The sequence below is a fragment of the Canis lupus genome, chromosome 8, assembly GCF_048164855.1.
Source record: "Canis lupus baileyi chromosome 8, mCanLup2.hap1, whole genome shotgun sequence".
Taxonomy (NCBI): domain Eukaryota; kingdom Metazoa; phylum Chordata; class Mammalia; order Carnivora; family Canidae; genus Canis; species Canis lupus.
This window is the reverse complement of record NC_132845.1, coordinates 20,287,846-20,308,362: the sequence shown is the minus strand read 5'-3', so window position 1 is coordinate 20,308,362 and position 20,517 is coordinate 20,287,846.

Below are 20,517 nucleotides of genomic sequence, written 5' to 3'. Positions count from 1 at the left end.
AACCTGCTGTGTGGCATGTTGGGATAATTTCCAATAACAGCTGTCCTACAAAAATTTCTGAGAATGACTTAAAAACCCTCCTCGCAGCTGCATCACACCCTTCCAAATTTAGCTGGCAAGAGGATACCTTTAAAGAAGAGAAGGTGGTTGGGTCTGGAGTATTTCCTACAAACCCCACACCACAGACTGAGTTAACTGCCAATGAATCAGGAACATATGGTACTCAACAAGCTTCTCTCAGAATGCGCACTGTTTAATAACCTAAGGAGTCACAGTTTTTCAAAACATTTGGGGTTTGTTAGCAAATCCAGGCCCTCTAAAATCCAGTTTGAAATGCACTGTCAAACATGCCACACTCTCCAGGGCCAGATTAATGCATCTTTGTTTTATCCACAGGAGATTATTTCCCAATAGTACCTTTTGGTGATTGTGACTTAGAACGGGGTCTGAGTAGGACCAGGGTTTAAAAGACACCTGACCAATTATGCTGAATATATGCAGCTTAAAACGAATCACAAGCACTGCTTTAGTCACAGTGCAAAAGAACACACACTTGCTGCTTCTATTTTCAGAAAATTAATGAACGATTTCAGTTATGGCAAAACAACCCTGCAGACAAGGGTCAGTTTGCTCTTTTAATCAAGAAGCCTTGCCAAATATTTACTAAAATAGGGCAGACTCCTTGTAAAAGTATAAATAGTTTTGTTTCTTATTTAAAATAAAAAGGTCCCTAGCACCTTATATGGTCTGATCCTTTGATGGCACTCAAGTGTTTTTATAGTAGGATTTCCATTGTGGTCTCTGCTCAGGAAAAAAGAAACAAGATTGCAGCACGAGGTCAGAGAAAAATGATGCTTCACATAAAAATCTGATAGGAAACTCTGCAGAGTAAACTGTGAGTAATGTTGTCTCGAGAGGATAAAGCATGTGGTAATGCACTCAGACTCAGTGAAGGCCAAGGTTTCTATGGCAGACTCAGTTGGTTGCTTACTCAAGATCTACGCCTCCTTCTTTCCTCCTCCCTGATGTGACTTTGCTCAGTTAAATGCCTCTCCCCAACATGATTCAGGGGATGGTCTCCATGGGCAAATTCTGTGTAAACTAATCATGGGAGACCCCTAGAAACAGGCCCATAATCCAATTCTGTCCAATAAAAGGTTGGAGATCTACTGAAGGGATTTGGGGAAAGATTTCCTTGCCCCCAAGAAAGAAGAGTAAGGAGAGACAGGATGCTGTCATGTTTGGATATGATACTTGCAATGTGGCATCCATCTTGCTCTCAGGCAAGGGTAAAACTGACACAGGGGTTGGGCAAGACAAAGAGAGTCAAGGAGACCTGGAAATGAGCCCTGACACATCCCATCTGGAGCCCACCTGTCTTTGGGGTTCCTGTTATGGGAAATAACCAATATCTTTATTGTTTAAGTCAGTTTGGGTTGGTGTTTGCAGCATTTGCTGCCCAAAGCATCCAAATGCATCTACTATTACGCTGTCCCATAAATATCACCTCACCTGTTGTGTTGGTTTGGAAGCCAAAAGGCTTCCAAAAGGCTAATATTTCCTCCTATGATGTAACACAGAGGTTGTAGGTTAAGCAATAAGTCAAAGTAATGGTTCTGTACTGGTTACAACTTACTTACTTTCACCTCCCAAGGTAGGCAGGTCCGAGTGGTATCCTAAAAGGCACTTCCTATAATAAAGGTAAAATTGAGTCAATAGTACATATGTGGCTCTGACTGGTTGAGTGGATCTCTTCATCCTCTCTCATGTGTTCCCTTGTAACAAATTGCTGAGAATGTCAAAACAGCTGGCGGGGGTCAGAGCTCATGGTGGAGGTCATAGTGTAGAAAGTCTTACTGGGTCACTTAAGAGTTAAACCTCTGGCTGAGGCTGCAGGGACACCTTGAGCTACAGATACAGAGGTTTGCTGTCCCAAACCCCATTTGAGATCTCAAGCTCAAGTTTTAGAAAAACAACCCTTTGCTACATGTAAAAAGTAAAAATTAAGGATTTTCATTTATAGTCTGGTAGTATTTATGCCTCTGATTGCATGCTGTACCAAAAATAGGCTTCCAATTTTCCCAAACATAAATTTCATTTCAAATTGTTCTTTCTGCCTAGATTCATATATTTACAGATATATTCTATATTTTACGTTCAGCATGTCTTTCTCCCCCCCCTTTATTATCTCCATTAAAGGTCTTTATACAAATATTCAAAAGTAAAACAATGGCAATAAAAAGAGTCAAGGGGAATTATAAAAGCAGTCTCTGCCTGTATCTGATGAATGAAAAAGCTTTTTTTAATTATTGGCTTATTGCCTGAATTTTGTTTCCTTATATCTATGAAGACCTGGTTGAGCACTCTCCTTCAGATCCCTCACGTGGTTACTGAAAGTGCTGCCAGCTCTAACAAAGGAAGGCAGGAGGCTAGACTCCATGAGGGTCCCTGGTTCTTAGATTATAGGTTGGAGGAACGATGGGTAATGCCCAACCAAAGCGAATCTGGAAATATTTTTCATTAGAAGTTAGAATACTAAACTTTGCTCCTATAGTCACTCAAAATTATTAATAAAATGGGAGTTAAATTCTGTGGAGGACTGCAGTGGAGGTCGTGAGAACCTATTGGCTGATGAGCAAAATTCACAAATCATAAACCAAGTGTTGATCACTATTCTACGTTGATAAGTTCTTACAATGGCAAGGCTATCTCTGGTTGTGCTGACATTTTGGCACACACCATCACTCTTCAAAGACTGTAAACAGTGCGGTGTGAGCTCTGTTCAGAAAGAATTACTGCTCTATAAAGTTAGACACTGAGAGCCTTTTCATTTCTTCTCATTCCTGGAAAGGTACAGTGCCTTCCTTGCAGACGTTGCTCTGGGCAGCAGGATGCAGACATGAAAACTATACTCTGTAGCAGGCACAGCTTGACCTCAGATTCATAACCTTTGGACTCTTCCCTTTATTTTTTTTAAGATTTTATTTATTTATTAATGAGAGACACAGAAAGAGAGAGGCAGAGACACAAGCAGAGGGAGAAGCAGGCTCCATGCAGGGAGCCCAATGTGGGACTCGTTCCCGGGACTCCAGGATCAGGGATCAGGCCCTGGGCCGAAGGCAGGTGCTAAACTGCTGAGCCACCCGGGCTGCCCGGGACTCTTCCCTTTAATGTAAAATCCAAACACAAGGCTCCAGAACTCTGATAACACAGGCCTTTATCCATTGCGTTTGTTATAGTTCAAGCAAAGACAAAGTGACATGAGCCTAGCACCACAGGGCAGCAGGCTTCCGTGATAATCATGTCATCTAAAGTATACCTCAGTTTGCAAATGGTTTTCCAAACATTGTCTTATTTGAACCTCTCAATAATCCTGGTGGAACTTTATTGACAAGAAAAGCAGAGATGACATCAGATGGCTCAAATTACTTGCCCAAGTTCACATTTGGAGCAGAGCTGGAGCTTGAGTGAAGCTGTCTTACTCCAAATGCAGTGCTGCTTCCATGAAACCTTATTGTCTTGAAGAATGCAGCATAAGAGCAGTATTATGTAGTTGGGAAGAGCACAGTAGGTCTGGGTTCAAATTCTAGCCGCACTACTTACCGGCTCTGTGAACTTGGAGACTTCCTAAGTGCCTGCCTTGGTTTTCCATCTATAAAATGGACATACTAATATGTACATCACAGGGTTTCGGAGCTGAATGCATTTAATTCATGAACAGCACTAAGTATAATCCTTAGTACAAGCACAGTACTTGGCAAGTCCTCAGTAAATAATAGTTATTTTAAAAAACAAAGTGAAGGGCACCTGGGTGGCTCAGTCGGTTAAGCATCTGCCTTCAGCTCAGGTCATGATCCTGTTGCCCCAGGATCAAGCCCCACATCAGACTCCCTGCTCTGTGGGGAATCTGCTTCTCCCTCTGCCCCTCCCCCCTGCTACCTCAAGTGCTCTCTCTCTCTCTCTCTCTCTCTCTCTCTCAAATAAATAAAAACTTAAAAAAGGGAAGAGTAAGGTTTGGTTGACAACTTCAAGTGCAAAATCCCATTTCTGTGACTTTTCACTCTGTTGTTGACTGTGTTAGTCAAAGATGTCCTGTGAGTTCTAGTTTCTTGCCTCACCAAATGAAGGCAACAGGGGCTTCGTTGGAAAACGTGGAAGAACCATCTGAACTCTGTCTTTAGCACAGGGCTCTTCACTCTGTGGTGTATGTGTGGGTGCATGTGTGTGTGTGAATGCACACGCACTCTAGGTGTGTGTTGGGAAGGAAGGAGGAAGAAAGGAGTGAAGGACCCTGTATCAAATGTACCAGCTTTCCCTTCACGTTAACACTCACCCAGCACCTAGCCGAGGAGTTTCCAGGGTGGGAGATTAAAATCCAAAGGAGAGTGGTGACATTTGGAAACTGCCACAGGTCTCTTGGAAAACACACACCAACAACAGACAAGGCTGCTATTGATTTCAAAGACTTACTGATTCTAGGATCGCAACAGTATGATTTGGTAGTGAGATTTTTAAAATTTACATCATTTGTTTAAAATACTATAAGGCACATACAAGTGGAGTGAACCACAATATTCACATTACGGGGCAGGAACGATAATGTGTGGAGAAAGCCAGCACAGAGAAGAGCCTGTTCCTTATTAACCACACTGAATGAACTGGACATTCAAAGTAGAAATGGTTTACTGTGTACCAGATAAACCACACTAACCGAGGCTCAGGAGGGGGCCAGTTCCAGGTATTCAGAGTCCTCTCTCCAACCCTTTTAAAAGTAAATTAAGCAACTCTTTGCTGGGCTGCACAAAAAACAAGAAAAATACAAATTCCCACCCAGGGTCAAAGTGATTCTTGCAGTAGAACAACGTTCCTTAGGGTTACACTTGGCCAAAGGGGTCACAACTCAGGCTCCTGAAGTTATAACTCTTTATATTCAACGTTTAGTTGTTCCCAAAAAGCCGACCATCTCTGGGGGTGGGAGGTGGGGGTGGAGGGAGTTGTTTCTGTGTGGGCCTTCAGTTCAAGTGTTCCCACTCTACATCTACTGTCTGTCTGACAGCTCAGGCACTTGTATGGATTCTAGGATCCCCTTTCCTGCCTCTGAACTCACATGTATGGTCCCATGGTTTCTTTTCCCAAAAGTGGATTTTGATTTGGGCCCTCTAACCTCAGAGGAGCTCTAATAACATGGGCCTCTGCATAACACCTGGATGGATGGGCAGCCTTTGTCAAGCCACCAAAAAATGTTTCTGTTCCCATCCTCTGCTGGAGCAATGAGAGCCTAGGCACTTTAAGATATGATGTAAGTAAGAAGGATCAAAGGGGGGACTACTCTAGCAATTTAAAAATAATAGTTACTTATGATCCAGTCTCTTTCATCAGTGTGATTGTTTTGTTTGGGGGCAAATTCATGCTCAGGGACTGAGCTTGTCTTTGTCAGCAGTTTATTTAACACAGTTTCAGTACAGGAATTTTGCAAGCCAATAGTATACAGGATAATAACTCTTAATAAGCCACTAAAGAAATAACACGCTGCAAATTAGTGACAAATTAATCATTGTTCCAGGCAAGGGGAGATGAAAGGAATACAGTCCAAATTTAGTGCAGGTGTACTGTGATAGCACTCGGTACTCATGAGCATGGCTTCGCCATCTAAGAGCAATTGTCCACCTGCCAGCAAAAAAGTGAAAGTCCCGTGTGGCTGGAACACATTGTTAGGAAACTAAGCCACCCCTGCCTTCATTCCTTCAGTTTGTGATTTAGTCAGCTGCTTCCTCCATACTTGGTAATGAGTCACATAAACCCAAAGTCACAGCTTTAAAAAGCCACCTAACCACAGGGAATTCATTTGTACTTATAATTTCAGACCACCTTCTTTCTCTTATCTGTATCTGCCCACAGCTGCATCCTGCTCTATTAATCACAACTCAGTGTTGTTTTAAACCAGTCTTTCTTTTTAGGGAATTATCTTCATACTTAGCATGCGCTGAGATCAGAAATTACATTCTCTATTTGGTTAGAATTAGGCCTCCCGGTAACCTAGGAAATTAAGTGGAGCCCTGATCCATCACATGCTACCTAATCTAAGAAGATGCTGTCATATTCATATCAAATGATGGGCTCAGGATCCCAGTGAGAGATCTGCTTTTTCCTTGGTACTTTTGTTGGTAGTCTGAGTTAGCCAAGAGCTAATGGAAAGACATGGCATGTGAATTAATCAATACAGCTGTTTTTTAAAGTTTAAATCATTAATCAGCAGCTTCCCGTGTAACGGACAGAAAAACAACCAGGAGGTGTTCTCCATCACTAATGCAGTAAAATTAAATTATCATTTACTCTGTGACCCCAGTACATTCTTGTACATTTTGAATGAAATAGACTGCTGATATTTATATGTTTCATTTAGTTGTCAGTAAGTTTTATATTTCCCTAACAGCTGGGCAAGGAGCAGACTATGTTTTTTGTTTGTTTGTTTGTTTGTTTGGTCTACAAGGAAAAAAAGGTGAGGAAGGAGGGACTAGGGACCAAAGCTGACTTTCAAGCCAGCTGTGTTTCCTCTTGAAGAGGGACCACTGATGAGGTGGTGGTTTGTTTAATCTCAGAAATGTAAACAGAAGGAAGCCTGTCACAATTAAGTTAGAATTTAAGCACTAATTAAGTCTGATGAAGCATAATGGAGATTTAGATTTAGTAAATATTGGTCCCAAGTGGCTCTACTTTCTTTGTATGTCTCCAATTAATCTTAATGTAAACTGAAGTACATGTGTTCTTTTCAAAGTAAAATTCACTCATATCTGTATTTTAAGAGAAATGAGATTGGAAACCACAGGATTACATTTCCCAGGAATGTATATGAGAGACCACAGCCTTGGAGCGGTGTTATCTATTTCTGCACTATTGCTGGGAGCCCGTCATTTCACACAGACCAGCTACAGATCGCAAAGGAATCCTGGGTGAGATTAAACACACACACACACACACACACACACACACACACAGAGTCTTACATAAACTGGCCCAAAGTGGTATAGACTCCAAGATTTTAAGATCTACTTTTTAAAGTTGGTTGCATAACTGGAATAGTGTGTTAAAAATCTTTGAAAAAAATTCTAATTAATCTACCAGCAACTACAGCTCCCCTTTCAGTCTACCTCTGTGATGGCTAACTGAAAATCCAGATTGCCTTTGAGGGCACGGAGAAATAAACAGTTCCTGATACTTCACAGAAGAGGAATTTATTTAATGCTGCTAAGGGAGTTTGTGATTGCCCAGCTTACTTTTAGGCCATCTATTTCATTAAAAAATACATTCTTGTTGAGTAAATTAACCTTTAACTTTTGTTTTGATGTAAAGATGATATCCCTATATTATCTTCTTCGGGTTTTATTATTGTTTTTAAACAGTTGGCATCTGAAAGGGGGGAAAAAAAGAACAACCAACCTTCACTTAAAATAAGTAAATGATTTTCCCAAGAGAAGAATTTTGTCATATGAATTAGTGGATAGACCAGGAAATATTTTGGTAATGGAATGTATGGCATCTTAAATTTTGTATCAGAATCACAGACCTGGAAAAGACAATCCCCGTCTTCTGAGCAAGGCTATCCCTGGAAAACATTAGTATTTTTCTTAACAGTTTGATAACCAACATAGAAATCAAGAAAGTAAATTAGCTGGGCTACCCATTTTGTAGGTGAGAGGACTGAGGCTTCCTCTGTGAACCGACAAAACTGATGACAGTGTAGATGAGATCTGGAAGGGATGTTGGAGGAGGAACCAGCAAGAATCAGCAAAGGGTGGGATGTGGAGGAGTAATCAGGGATGACTTCTAAGTTTCTGATCTGAACAGTTGGGTGGGAGGTGATGTCACATCCTGAGATGGAGAAGACTGGGAAAGGAATGGGTAGAGAAGGTGGTGGGACACAGGGTTCTGCTGTGGAAGACATCTCAGATGCCTATTAGCCATCTAGATGGAGGTGTCAAAGAAGTAGCTGAATAGGTGAATCTGGGAGCTCAAGGGAGCTTGGGACTAGAAATAAAAAGTGGAGAGGATTAGGATGGAGACGAGAAGCAGATCTTGTCTGTAGGGAGAACTTCTAGAAGGAAAATCAGAGTTGGAAGACTCATATTTTGAGCTGCCTTAGTGAGTATCTTTATCATTTTGTTTAGAGTTATAAATTCCTGGAATAGCAAACATACTCATGTTCAAACTATAGTTCAACTATATGGAGAAAAGTATATTCTGGGGTCAAATGTTAATGAATTCTGGATTAATTGTTTTAGGATTGTTTTTAATCATTGCAAATCTGGAGCTGACTCTATTCATATCTTCGCATCCAGTAGGAACTAGGTCAATGAATTTGACAAACATTTAGTAAATGGCTTTAGAATTAGATATCCGAGACCTGGGTGCTAGTTGTGCCACTTAATTACCTGTGCTTCCCATAGGCAAAGAAATTATGGTCTGAGCCTTGAGTTCTGGAAGTATAAAATGTCCCTGGGAGAATTGACACAATTTAAGGTAAAACACCTGGACAATTCCTAGCACACAGTAAAAGTTCACTAAGAGGAAACTATTATTATTTAGATAAGGCATGCTCTCCCAGGGAACTTCTAATCTGGTGAGAGGACACAGACACAACCAGGGAATGCCAGCAAGAAGTTTCCAAAGTGAAAAGATCTGATGTGAACAGAGATCTCCTTAGAATACTTTCATCCCCTTCCTGGAACCATCAGAAGGATGGTTCCAGCCTCCTCTGCTCTCCCAGGTGGCTTGAAGCCAAATGGCACCCCAGCACTAGCCCTTGGAGAACTGTTTCTGGCCACTGAAGAGACACTGACTCTCAGAATCTGGAGCCAAGGGTGGCTGGCAGGCCCTCTCTCAGTCCCTGGTCCCTTCCTTCCCTTGGCTGTTCCTGCCCTCCCCTTACCTGCCTGAATCTCCTCCCCATTGGACCCTTACTGTACCCCTCCCAGAGTCATGTCCCTAATTAGCTGCCTCATTTCCCCCTCTAGCCTGGGGTTTCCAATAACAAAGGCCGTGGCATCCCGAGGACGTGTTCTTACTGCTGTGTTAGGGTCCTTCCAGCTGAGCCTGATGTAACATCACCTGGCCTGGAGATGCTGAGCTCAAATGAGATCTGGGTTGAAACTCCTGTTGCATGGTTTACTCTGGTCTAAGGTGCCACGATACTTTCGCAGGCATGGATTTCCACCCTTAGGATGGCAGGGGCTATTTGTCCTTGCTGAGTCTGGCTACTTGGTTCATTGGTCTAATTCACCATGGATCTTGAAATGTTTCCTTCTTCTGTTCGTATCACAGCAGCTTCAGTAGCCAAGGGATCAAATCTAAGCAGGAGATGAGATGTGTACTTCCTGCCATAGACTTGCCCTATTGGCAGCCAGTCTAGCTACAAAGGCGAAAGGCAGAATTTAGTACAATGCTTGGTATATAGCTCAGCAACAGCTCAGTATCCGGGGTGCTGGATCCCAAGGCAGGGGGTGATCAGTTTCTCCAGGGATTTATGGAATTGAAGAATAACAACAGCAACAACAAAAATGTATGAATGTAAAATGTTGTATGCTGGTAAACAACATCTCATTCGTTTATGTAAAGCATAAATATTCTGTGCAAGTTTCTAAAGTATTTTAAAGTGGTTACTTTTTAATTGATTAACCCAGTGCTTCCATCTATTAATAGTCCTCAGCTTTGCTGGGTTTCTTTTTACTTCTTACTCTGATCTTTCTAATTTCTACCTTGAGCTTGGAAATCAACAGGCATCTCTGTGTGCCAAGGAAATGAGGTCAAGCTTTGCTTCCTCCTATCAGACAGGAACTGTCAAAGATCTCAGGTGGTCAACAGGGAGGGACAGGGTGTCCTCAGGGAGGGATGGAAGTGGATTTACTGAAAAGGTAGGTGTAAGCGTGGAGACTTGGGATTCTTTTAAGGCCCTGTATCTGATTTTGTCTTTGTAATGTTGCATTGTTTTTATTTATTTTTTATTTATTTATTTTTTGCATTGTTTTTATTTTAAAGGGACAGAAATGTTATGAGCTTGAGGTCTCACCAAATATGAGTCTACCTTTGGGAAGAGTGAACTCTCTCTAGGGTCAGGCAAAAAGCATCTCTGGCTTCCTCAGGGCAGCCTGCCCCTGGGGCTCAGGGGGCTGAGCTATGAAACTGTGATGGGTATAGTTGCTGTGTCAGAAGAACCCACGGCACTGACCAAGGGCAGTGTTGGGAGAAAGGTCCCAGGGTGCAGAATACTGCTGGAGAAACCTGCATGACATGGGGACATGACACCCATCTCTGAGGACCAAATGGGCGTGTCCTGGCTGGCTCAGTCAGCAGAGCATGTGACTCTTAATCTTGGGGTCATGAGTTCAAGCCCCACATTGGGTATAGAGATTACTTAAAAAAACAAAAACACTCCTCCCCCCCCCAAAAAAAAAACCCAAAAGGAGATGTTTTGATGGAGTGCTAAAAAAACAAATTCACATAAAATGTGGGCTGTGAGGTAGGGCTGATATCCATCTAGTCTCCTAAGGGAGCCGCGCTAGTCCTCCTGTCTCCCTGAGCTTGCCCCAGCGTGACCTGGATCCTCTTCATTTGGGGGACTTATGTTTGGGGTTCCCTGTTCTTTGCATGTCCAATTTGGGGTTCTTGTTATTGCTGTACATTTTGTGGTTTCTATTTAATCCTAGCTGTTTCCCCGGGACTCTGGCCAAGTTCCTAGATCCATCCTACCTGCATGGAGGGAAGGGAATGTAAATAGTAATAGATTTCGAACAACATTGTAAATGCTTTATGGACTGTGTGTTACAGGGAGTAACTGAGCTGTAAAATTGGAATTAAATCTGTGTGTTTACAGAAACGTGCCAATTGTAAAACCTCTACTTTCTAAATAGAGCCTTTGTGATGCAGAGCTTTGGGTATATAGAGGGTGGTTCAGGACTGGGGACTCCAGGACCTCTCTGGCAGCCTCCTATGAGTGGCTGAGACAACATCTTGGTCCCATTTTCCCCACAGTCCTTTGGAGTAACTCTTCTTGGGGGGCATGATGCTTCTTCATCGAGTCTGTAATGCATTCTTTGTTAAATATCCCTCACATACACTCTTCCATGTGCGCAGGAAATGTCCCTCCCTCTGAGGTGAGAATGGTGCTGTCAACACTCCTCTTCAGAGGACATAGGCTTTATGAGTGATAGTGATGAGCTCCACCAGCCATTGTGGTCTCCGCCCCCTTTGCTGACAAGCCAGCTGGAAATATCCTTCTGAGTCACTATGACCAAGGCAGGAGAAAGCAGCTGTCTTCCTTCCTTTCCTTCCTCCCTCCATCCTTCCCTCCTCCCCTCTTTTCCTTCCTCTCTCTCCTTCCTTTCTTGCTCTTCTTCCTTCCTCTCTTCCTCTCCTTTCTGAATATCTGCTCCCAGACTCTTGACTTTGGTCATGTAGTCACTAATTGGCTCCATAAGCAGTATATAAAGCCAAAGAGGATTCCTCCAGCTGTTCTGGGCTCAGAGTATACCCCCCAACACACACACATACACATCAAAGGAGTAATAGGAGAGGGAGGTAGGAGGGGAGATAGTTTAGAATCATAGAAAAGAAGTCAGACAGTCTTAGCTTTGAATCTTGGCCTAGACAGTTACTGGGGAAAGATCTTGGGCAATTCACTTAACTTCTCTGAGCTGTTGTTTCTGCCTTGGAAACATGATGGGGATAAGAACTTTGCAAGTGCGATGTAAGAATTCAGATCCCACATGATAGATACACATGATAGGTACAGGGCGGGACACATTGTTATCTGTATGATTTGGACAACTATTCACAATATTTCCTATGGTCTTTAAGAAGAAAAAACCCAGAAATCAGTTATATCATTCGATTTTTTTTTTATTTTTAAAGTTTTATTTATTTATTCATGAGAGACACAGAATGAGAGAGAGGCAGAGACACAGGCAGAGGCAGAAGCAGGCTCCACACAGGGAGCCCAACGTGGGACTCGATCCCGGGTCTCCAGGATCATGCCCTGGGCTGAAGGCAGCGCTAAACTGCTGAGCCACCAGGGATCCCTCATTCGGGTTTTTAGTGGAAACAGATTGGTAGGAAATAGTGAGTCAGTATTTCAGAAATTGGCATAAAGCCTAAGAAGGTTCAGTTCAGAGACCATTTTGGACCGGTCTTGGCTCACAACCCACTGAAGACCAGTCCATCAAAGTTCATTCACTGGGAGTCAAATTAATGAACTAGAATTGAAATAGGAGATGTTGGGGCATGGCAGATAGCTAAGTGTCATTCTACTATGGGCTCGTGGGCGCTAAGCATTCTGGAGCAGGATTCTGAGATGCTCTGTCAGTGGAGTATGCACAGTATGACCTGGGGGACACCAAAAATCCTGCTCCCCCATCTCGAGTGTTCCTCCAGCAGTTGGTACCTACGTTACAATCATGGCACCCTGTGTTCAGAAATGCCCAAGCAACAAACTTCCAGGCACCCTTTTAGCACCTCTAAAGTTTTTTAATTGAAATATAATTGCCATATATTATATTTGTCTCAGGTGTACAAAATTGATTGATTCAATACTTGCATATATTGCAAAATGATCACCCCCTAAGTTTTGATACTTGCCACCCTAGAGTCCAGGCTGTCCCCTGGCACTTGTGCTCTGCATCTTTCCCAGCTTCTTCTACCATCAGATGTTCATCTATATATTCCATTTGCTCTCAGCTGACTGTAAATGACACTAGGAAGCCACCCGGCAAACCACTCCCTGTAAAGAGATTAAGGGGTAGCAACAAGAAATAGCGCTATTATTTTGTACCAACAATTTTACAGAACCTATCTCTAATCTGTATGAGAATTCTACGTGGTGTTTTTTTTTTTTCTTAATACTATTAGATGAAGAAACTGAGGCTCAAACCGGTTACTAATTTGGGCAAGATTGCACATCTAGTCCATGGTGGAAGTAGGATCTGAACTCAGATTTGTTGGAAATGTTTTTGAAGTATTCACCTCTGTATTGCCTAAAATCAAGGCTGCACGAGGGCTGGTACGGATACCTGAAGAGCAATCGGTGTAGTTACTACGGGAGGAGGAACTGATATTGTGGTGGCAGGTGTAATGGCCATTGCAAACTCTGTACCCAACCTTCAGTTCTCACTGAAAATTTTTTGTCCCTTCTGGGTAAAGATCTCCCTCCTCTGTTTTGAAGCCAAAATGTGACTAGTACTCGACCAAGAAGAGGTCAACATGATGATAAGCAAGGGGGTATGATCACTGGGCATTAAGAGGGGCAGCAGCTGTTTCAGAAAGGATATTGTCAATGTGGGATACAGGCAAGCCACTTGGTCCTCAGGGAGTGGCAGGGCAGAGAGTAAAGACATGTGGCAGCAGGGAGGACTCTCAGAGCTATGTTGGGCAAATGTGTGTGCCATCCTGGGGGACTGCAGAGTCCGATTCCCAATTAAGTTGGGACTACTGGTAGGGGCTTCTGTCTTGGTGGCGCCAACAAATTGTTTGGTTTACCCAACCAGGCAAGAGACTCCCGAGGACTCTAGGGCATTGGATAATACAGACTGGTGATAAGTGGGAGGGTGCCATTGTTAGAGTGCTTGGGTCAGATCCTGAATTGGCTGCTTATGAGAGTATGCGTTTGGGTATGTTGATATATCCTTCTCACCCCTATTTCTTCATCTGTCAAATGTGAATAATCATTATACCCAAACTTCACTAGGATCTTCTGAGGATTAAATGGGTTAATGTATGAAAATACTTAATAGCCTTGCATATAATAAATAACCAGTAAACATAAGCTTTTAGTAGGATTTTGGTTTCTTCATGTGGTATAGCTGTTCTCAACTGGGGCCACCCTACCCTCACCCCCAGAGAACATCTTGAAATATCTGAAAACAATTTTGGTTGTTACAACTAGGAGGGTGAGTGCTACTGGTGGCCAGTGGATAGAAGCCTGGGATGCTGCTAGACATCCCACAATGCATGGGATGGGCCCCTACAAAAAAATAATTATTGAGCTCAAAATGTTAATAGTGCCGAGGTTCATAAAAGCCAAACCATGTGGATTTTCCGTTGTTTATGAAGAAGTTGGTGAGGCATTTGATCCAATAGGAGACTGGAAAGAGTTGGATTCAGGAGGTTAGCAAACAGCCTCTTCAGGATAAGTAAGTGGAGCTATGAGTAATCCTAAAATTTTCCTTTAGCATTCATTCATCGGCTGCTTGTATTATCAAGCGATATTGGACAACTTTGACCCCTGCCCTTTTATCTTTTTGGCAGAGAAGATCACCAGCATTCTGAAAGACCAGTGAATGGCAACCAGGAGATAAAATAGGCCATGGTAGTTCCTGAGGTTCCATAGCACTGCTTGTGTTGATGGAGGTCCCCTACAACCAGTGGTTTTACTCGTTATCCTTGCAGAGGACTTTATAAAATCCTATTTGCATTACTTTGTTCAAGACAGTCCCTTTACAGGAATCCTGCTCTGTTCTCCTTGCGTCCCAATCCTCAGTCTCTTGACTATTAAAATTGAACATTTTATTCATCTTGTAGGGTCTGCTTCACACTTTACCTCCTCTAATGTCACCAATGTAGTTGGAAATTGTCTCTCCCTCCCCTGAACTTCTCAGTCATGGTCTGATCCCACCCTGACCTAAATGAGGTTGCCTGATAGCTGTTGAGGGTGAAGACTATCTTTTTCTTCCACACATCTCCCCAGGTTCCCATGCTCAGGCTCAGTTAAGCAAGTGCTTGAATGAAGGGATAGTCGTATGGGGCCCAAGGGAATGCTCCATCACTGCAAGCCAAATGCGAGTCCAGTACAAGTCTGGGAAACCTGTGCCCAGGCCCACTCCTCTGCTGTGCATTTCTGTGGTACCACATGTCTCTCTGATGAGGCCATTTTCTCTTGGATTTCTTGGGAAAAATGTCCCCAGCATGTATGATAAAGGTCACCCCTTCGGGCAGGGAACTGTCCAGCTGAATTTATGTTTCTACCCTCAGGGACCCGGGAGCTAAACTGCAAATAGGGTGGGACCCAGAAATAAGAGAAGATTGTGGTGTGAATGTCAGCAATTTAGAGCACTGGGCCCTCTGCCCCTGATGCAGCCAAAGGGCACTGCCCACTCTCTATAGGACTGTTGTTAACAGCCAAAGGGTGTCCTGCAAGTGTCAAAGGAAAGTTCACATTTCCATGGAAGGCCCAGAGGCCAAGGGAGAGGTCAGATGCGTCTGTGGGGCTTTTGTCTGATGGTTCTTTGTTAAAACCCACATGTGGGCCTATTTTGCTCTCGCGCATATCTGCATGTGTTTCTGGGTGGATGGGAATGCTATGCAGCTGGACCCGGAGTAATGGTTCCGGCCTACAACAAGATCGAGGAGGAACCCTTTAGAGCAATTCTGCTCTCAATTTCCAACTTGGCAAAAGAGACTGCATATTCATCTCATCAAGTAAGGGGAGAGTGAAGGGCGTTGCCACCAAATTCTTCTCCCTTCCCGCATGAGCAAGTCAGGAAGGAAAAGAAGTTCTGACTGTGTTTTTCTGTAATGCCAATTCATGGTTTAGGTGTGGGGAGTCCAGCCTTGTGCCTGGTAGTTACACGGTACATGTAACTGGTACATGGTAGGTGTTACTTCCTAACCTGTATTACAGAAAATTCAAGCATATATGTATAAAGGCGGAATATACAAGATTTCAGGCATAAAAAGAGGTACTCGTCATTCAGCCTCAACATTTGTGAACTCATGGCCAATATTGTTTCAAATACCCCCACTCACTTCCTCCACCCCATCTGCATTATTTTGAAGCAAATTCCAGACATCATAGAGTCTCTTCTATAAACAGCTCAGTAGGAATCTCTGAAAGAGAAGGACTCTTTAGGAAAAAAACAAAAACAAAAACAAAAAAACAAAAAACCACATAGCTACAATTCCATTATCACATCTAAAAACATAGCAAGAAGTCCTTAGTTGCATCAAATATCTAGCCAGTGTTCAGATTTTAAGTTGTCTCACAGTCAAAAAATTTTAAAGTTTTTTTAGTTGATTATGTTCCTTATTTTATGTCTTTCTCTTCTATTTTTCCTATAAATTGTTAGTTGGATCTTAGGCTGCATCAGCTTCAGCTCTGATTTTTATTTTTTTGGTAGGACTGCTTTATACATGTGCTTTTCTCCCATCAGGAAATACATAGCACCTGGCTTCTCTCTTTTTGTGATACTGGCAACCACCGATGATCAATTCCTAGATCCATTAATTCATTAGAAGTTGCAAAATGGTGATGATGATACTCTAGTTCTCCATTACTTCTTCCCTTATTAGCTGTAATGCTTCTATAAAAAGAAGAGAAACTGGGGATCCCTGGGTGGCTCAGTGGTTTAGCGCCTGCCTTCGGCCCAGGGTGTGGTCCTGGAGTCCTGGGATCGAGTCCCACATCGGGCTGCCTGCCTGGAGTCTGCTTCTCCCTCTGCCTCTCTCTCTGTGTGTCTCTCATGAATAAATAAATAAAATATTTTAAAAAAGAAGAGAAACTTCTCATCTACTGCTTGGTTAGCCGGTACACCCATCAATGTAGGAAAGGCAAGATAAAAGCTTGATTTTTTTTCCCTCATATTTACCACTGATTTAAAAAAAAAAATTGAGTCACGGCTGACTTATTTCATTTGGCATAATACCCACTAGATCTATCCATAAAGTCTCTTCATGCAATCCTAGTAGTTTTCGATAACTTTCTATCTGGTGTGACAAGATGTTCCAAGCATATCTTGTGCATTTCCTACTTTAAATCTGAAATCAACCGTTTCTTCAGAGAGCCATGTACCTTTTAGTGGGAAATGGTGTTGCTGGAGCTCACTCAGGGCAGCAGGGTGCCCTATGCTAACTGGTCACTCATCACTTCTTGGCTTTTTCAGTAGACTGAACCAGGAAATTTATTCATTTCTTAAAATAAATATATCATGAGTTCATACTACTACTTCCAATTTAAAATCAGGATCACAGAGATTCTGCTTAATATCTTCCAGTCATACGTTTCCTTTCTCCCAAAGTTGAGAATTTTCGTTTTCAAAGACAAGCCTGGTTTTCCAAAAATCCCATAATTATGCATTTGTTCTATTGTACAACCTACACATACACACACACCCTCAGAAAAATTAGCATCATTGCCACCAACTACATGATTCCTGAAAAGAGTTTAAGCAGGTTTTCTTCTTGCTCTTGTAGTTCTTACTGCCCCTGAAGTATGGCCCCCCAGGGACCTGGAGCCAAGCTGAAGTTTTAAAGTCCCATGGAATAGTTCCTTCGTGTGAGGTTGTGCAAACCGTATTCACATTTAGGATCACTTGTTTCATTTTCTTTTCCAGGATTCCTTTTTAATAATGTAATTTAATAAAATACTCACATGGTTCCAAAGTCAAATCTATAAAATCCAGTATATTTAAAGTAGTCTAACTTCCATTTCATATCTCCTTCACCCAGTTTTCTCCTATATCTTATAGGCAGTCATTTTTAAAACTTTATGATTTAGTCTTCTATTATTTTTTTAAATGTTATGCATACATACAGACACCCAAATGTACACTTCCTTTCTCAGGTATATACACAATTTTCTCAACTCTGCTTTTCTTGCTTACTATGGTTTAAAGGCCTTTCCACAGTGGTATATAGAAACAATTCTTCTTTTTATTCCTTCTTTCAATAGTAGGTATTTGAGTTGTTTCATCTTCATTGGCAATAATAATGATCTTGTACACTTTCTTCTTTCTTCTCTTTCTTTCTGTATTCTCAACAGTACATCTTTGGAATAGATTCCTAAAAGATGGGATTACTGGATACAGAGTAGTTTAAACAAAGTTGTTTAACAATCTCAAACTTCAAGAAAATTTGCAAATAGAATAAAAAGAACATTTTTTTTTCTGCGCCATTTGAGGGCAAGTTGTCCCATCACCAGTGAATACTTTAGTATGTTTTTCCTATAAACAAAGACATTTGCCCACCTAACACAATACAACAATCATAATCAGGAAATTAACAATAGCCCATACTACCATCTAATCCTTGGATCCATTCAATCTTTGGCAATTATACTTTCTTTAAAGCACAAGGATCCAGGGAAGAATTATACATTGCATGTAGATGCCCCATGTCTTTGTGTCTCATTTTGGGACATGTCTCTCTTTCTTTTCTTACCTTTCATGATCTCAGTATGTTTGATGATGACAATTCAGTTATTTTGCTGTATGTTCCCCAATTTGGGCTCATAGTATTGCTAGGTTTTTTAAAAAGGTGTATTGTATTAATGTTCATCATGTTCTTCTTAAATAGCATCAGGACCTTGAAGGAGACAGTTGGAGAAAGAGGAAGGGAGAGAAATATCTCTGGGAGAAAGGGGCCCGTCCCCTGTGAAAATGTGTTTATCTCACTGTTCGCAAAGGATGAAGGCCTCTTTTAATGAAGGGGAAGGGGAGCTGATTCCCCAGGAAGCTCTTCCAGATAAGAAATCTGTGGCTCTGAAACTTGTTTGCTTCTGCCTTTTGTATTGTCCCTCCTTAGTTTCCTCCTTAGTTCCAGTAATATTATTTATGGGGGGAAAAAATCCCAGCTTTGTTTCAGCTGAACGAAGGGGAAAAGGATTGGTCAAAAACCTGGTGAAGAAGGAGGGCCAGGGATCATGGATCTACCTTCTTTAGGAGTCAAACTCAGCAACTGGCTTTTAAATACAGATAGAATAAAATCATGTATGAAAGGTACCTAAACACAGCAAGCACTGGACGAGTAGCTGCTGTGTAGACAAGAGTGCCTCTTTCCTCCTCCCAGGGCTCTGCTCATCCCCTGCTACATAGACCCTACCCTCTTGGAACTGTCAGCGCTCCTTCCCCATGGGCCTGGGGATGCCTCCTGGATGGGGGCTGCGAACTCTTATCAGAGCTGAGCAAGAGGAAAGGCATGTGCTGAATAGTATCACATTAACATGACTCTCAGCTGCTTCCTTCAGACAGCAGGAATCTTCTTCAGAAAGAAAATGGGTGAGGGCACAATTAATATGGGAGTAGAAAGGGGAGGGACCAGATAACCAACTACTTGATCCTTTGGTGTCCAGCAGCCAGAGTAATTTCATTTAAACTAGTGGCACCTGGGTGGCTCAGTGGTTGAGCTTCTGCCTTGGGGTCGTGATCCCTGGGTCCTAGGATAGAGTACCCCCATGGGGCTCCCTATAGGGAGCCTACTTCTTCCTCTGCCTGTGTCTCTGCCTCTCTTGCTGCATCTCTCACTAATAAATAAGTAAAATATTTTTTTAAAAATTCATTTAAACTGAACTTGAGGGGGTGCCTAGGTGGCTCAGTCAGTTAAGTATCTGTCTTCAGCTCCTGTCATGGTCCTGGAGTTCTGGGATTGAGGCCAGTGTTGGGCTCCCTGCTCACCAGGGAGTCTGCTTGTCCCTCTGCCCCTCACCCCACTCGTGCTTTCTCTCTCTTGCTCACTTTCAAATAAATTTTAAAAAGTCTTTTAACAAAATTTTTAAAAAGGGACACCTGGGTGGCTCAGTGGTTGAGCATCTGCCTTTGGCTCAGGGTGTGATCCTGGAGTCCAGGGATCGAGTCCTGCATCGGGCTTCCGGCATGGAGCCTGCTTCTCCCTCTGCCTATGTCTCTGCCTGCGTCTCTGCCCCTCTCTGTGTGTGTCTTTCATGAATAAATAAATAAAATATGTTTAAAAAATTAAAAGAAAATCTGAACTTGAGAGAAGGAAGAGATGGGAAGTTGGAAAGTTAAAGAACTTGTGATTGGTTTCCTTTCATAGCCGATGCAGGAGCTGTCAGAAGGGGCCCAGGTTGGCTAATGCTCCCAGGAGCCCCTGCAGCTGGAATCCAGCCAGGCCCAGCCCTAAGACTCTATATCCCGAGCCCGCCTGAGAGCTTGGCCGGGCAGGGAGCATTTTACCTTAACAGTATCTGTAAAGCCACTGTTTTCTTTTCAGGCAACAAACAAAAAACAAACTGAAAAGAAAACAAAAAAAGGTAAAATCTGAGTGCAATCCAAGTGTTTGCCCTGCTTGCCAAAGATAGAACAGACACAATTTTCCCTTGGGAGGGATGCTGAGAGTTTGGGGGATGGTGTCTGTATGTGCATTTAATCGAGTAGATCCCTCAAATTGACCAGAACCCCCAAAGACCGAGTCCTTTTGTTACCTGATAGAAACTCCAACCCACTCATCAAGGGAGATCAAGGAACACCTTCAAACAACAGCTTTGAGATAAACTCAAAGACTTAAAACCCAATACTTGCTTGTAGAAATTCTATGTATATTCCACACATTTCATACGTTGGTCTTTAAAATTCCCTGTTTCTGATGAAGTATAGTTTGCAGATCACCACTCATCAGGACGTCCCTATTTCCCTATCCTCCCCCACTTTTTCTGGACAAAGCATTATTTTAAAACTCTCCAATTATTGGTATTTGGCACCAGTAGAAGCTCTAAATAAGAGTTTTTGGCATGTTTTTGTCTAT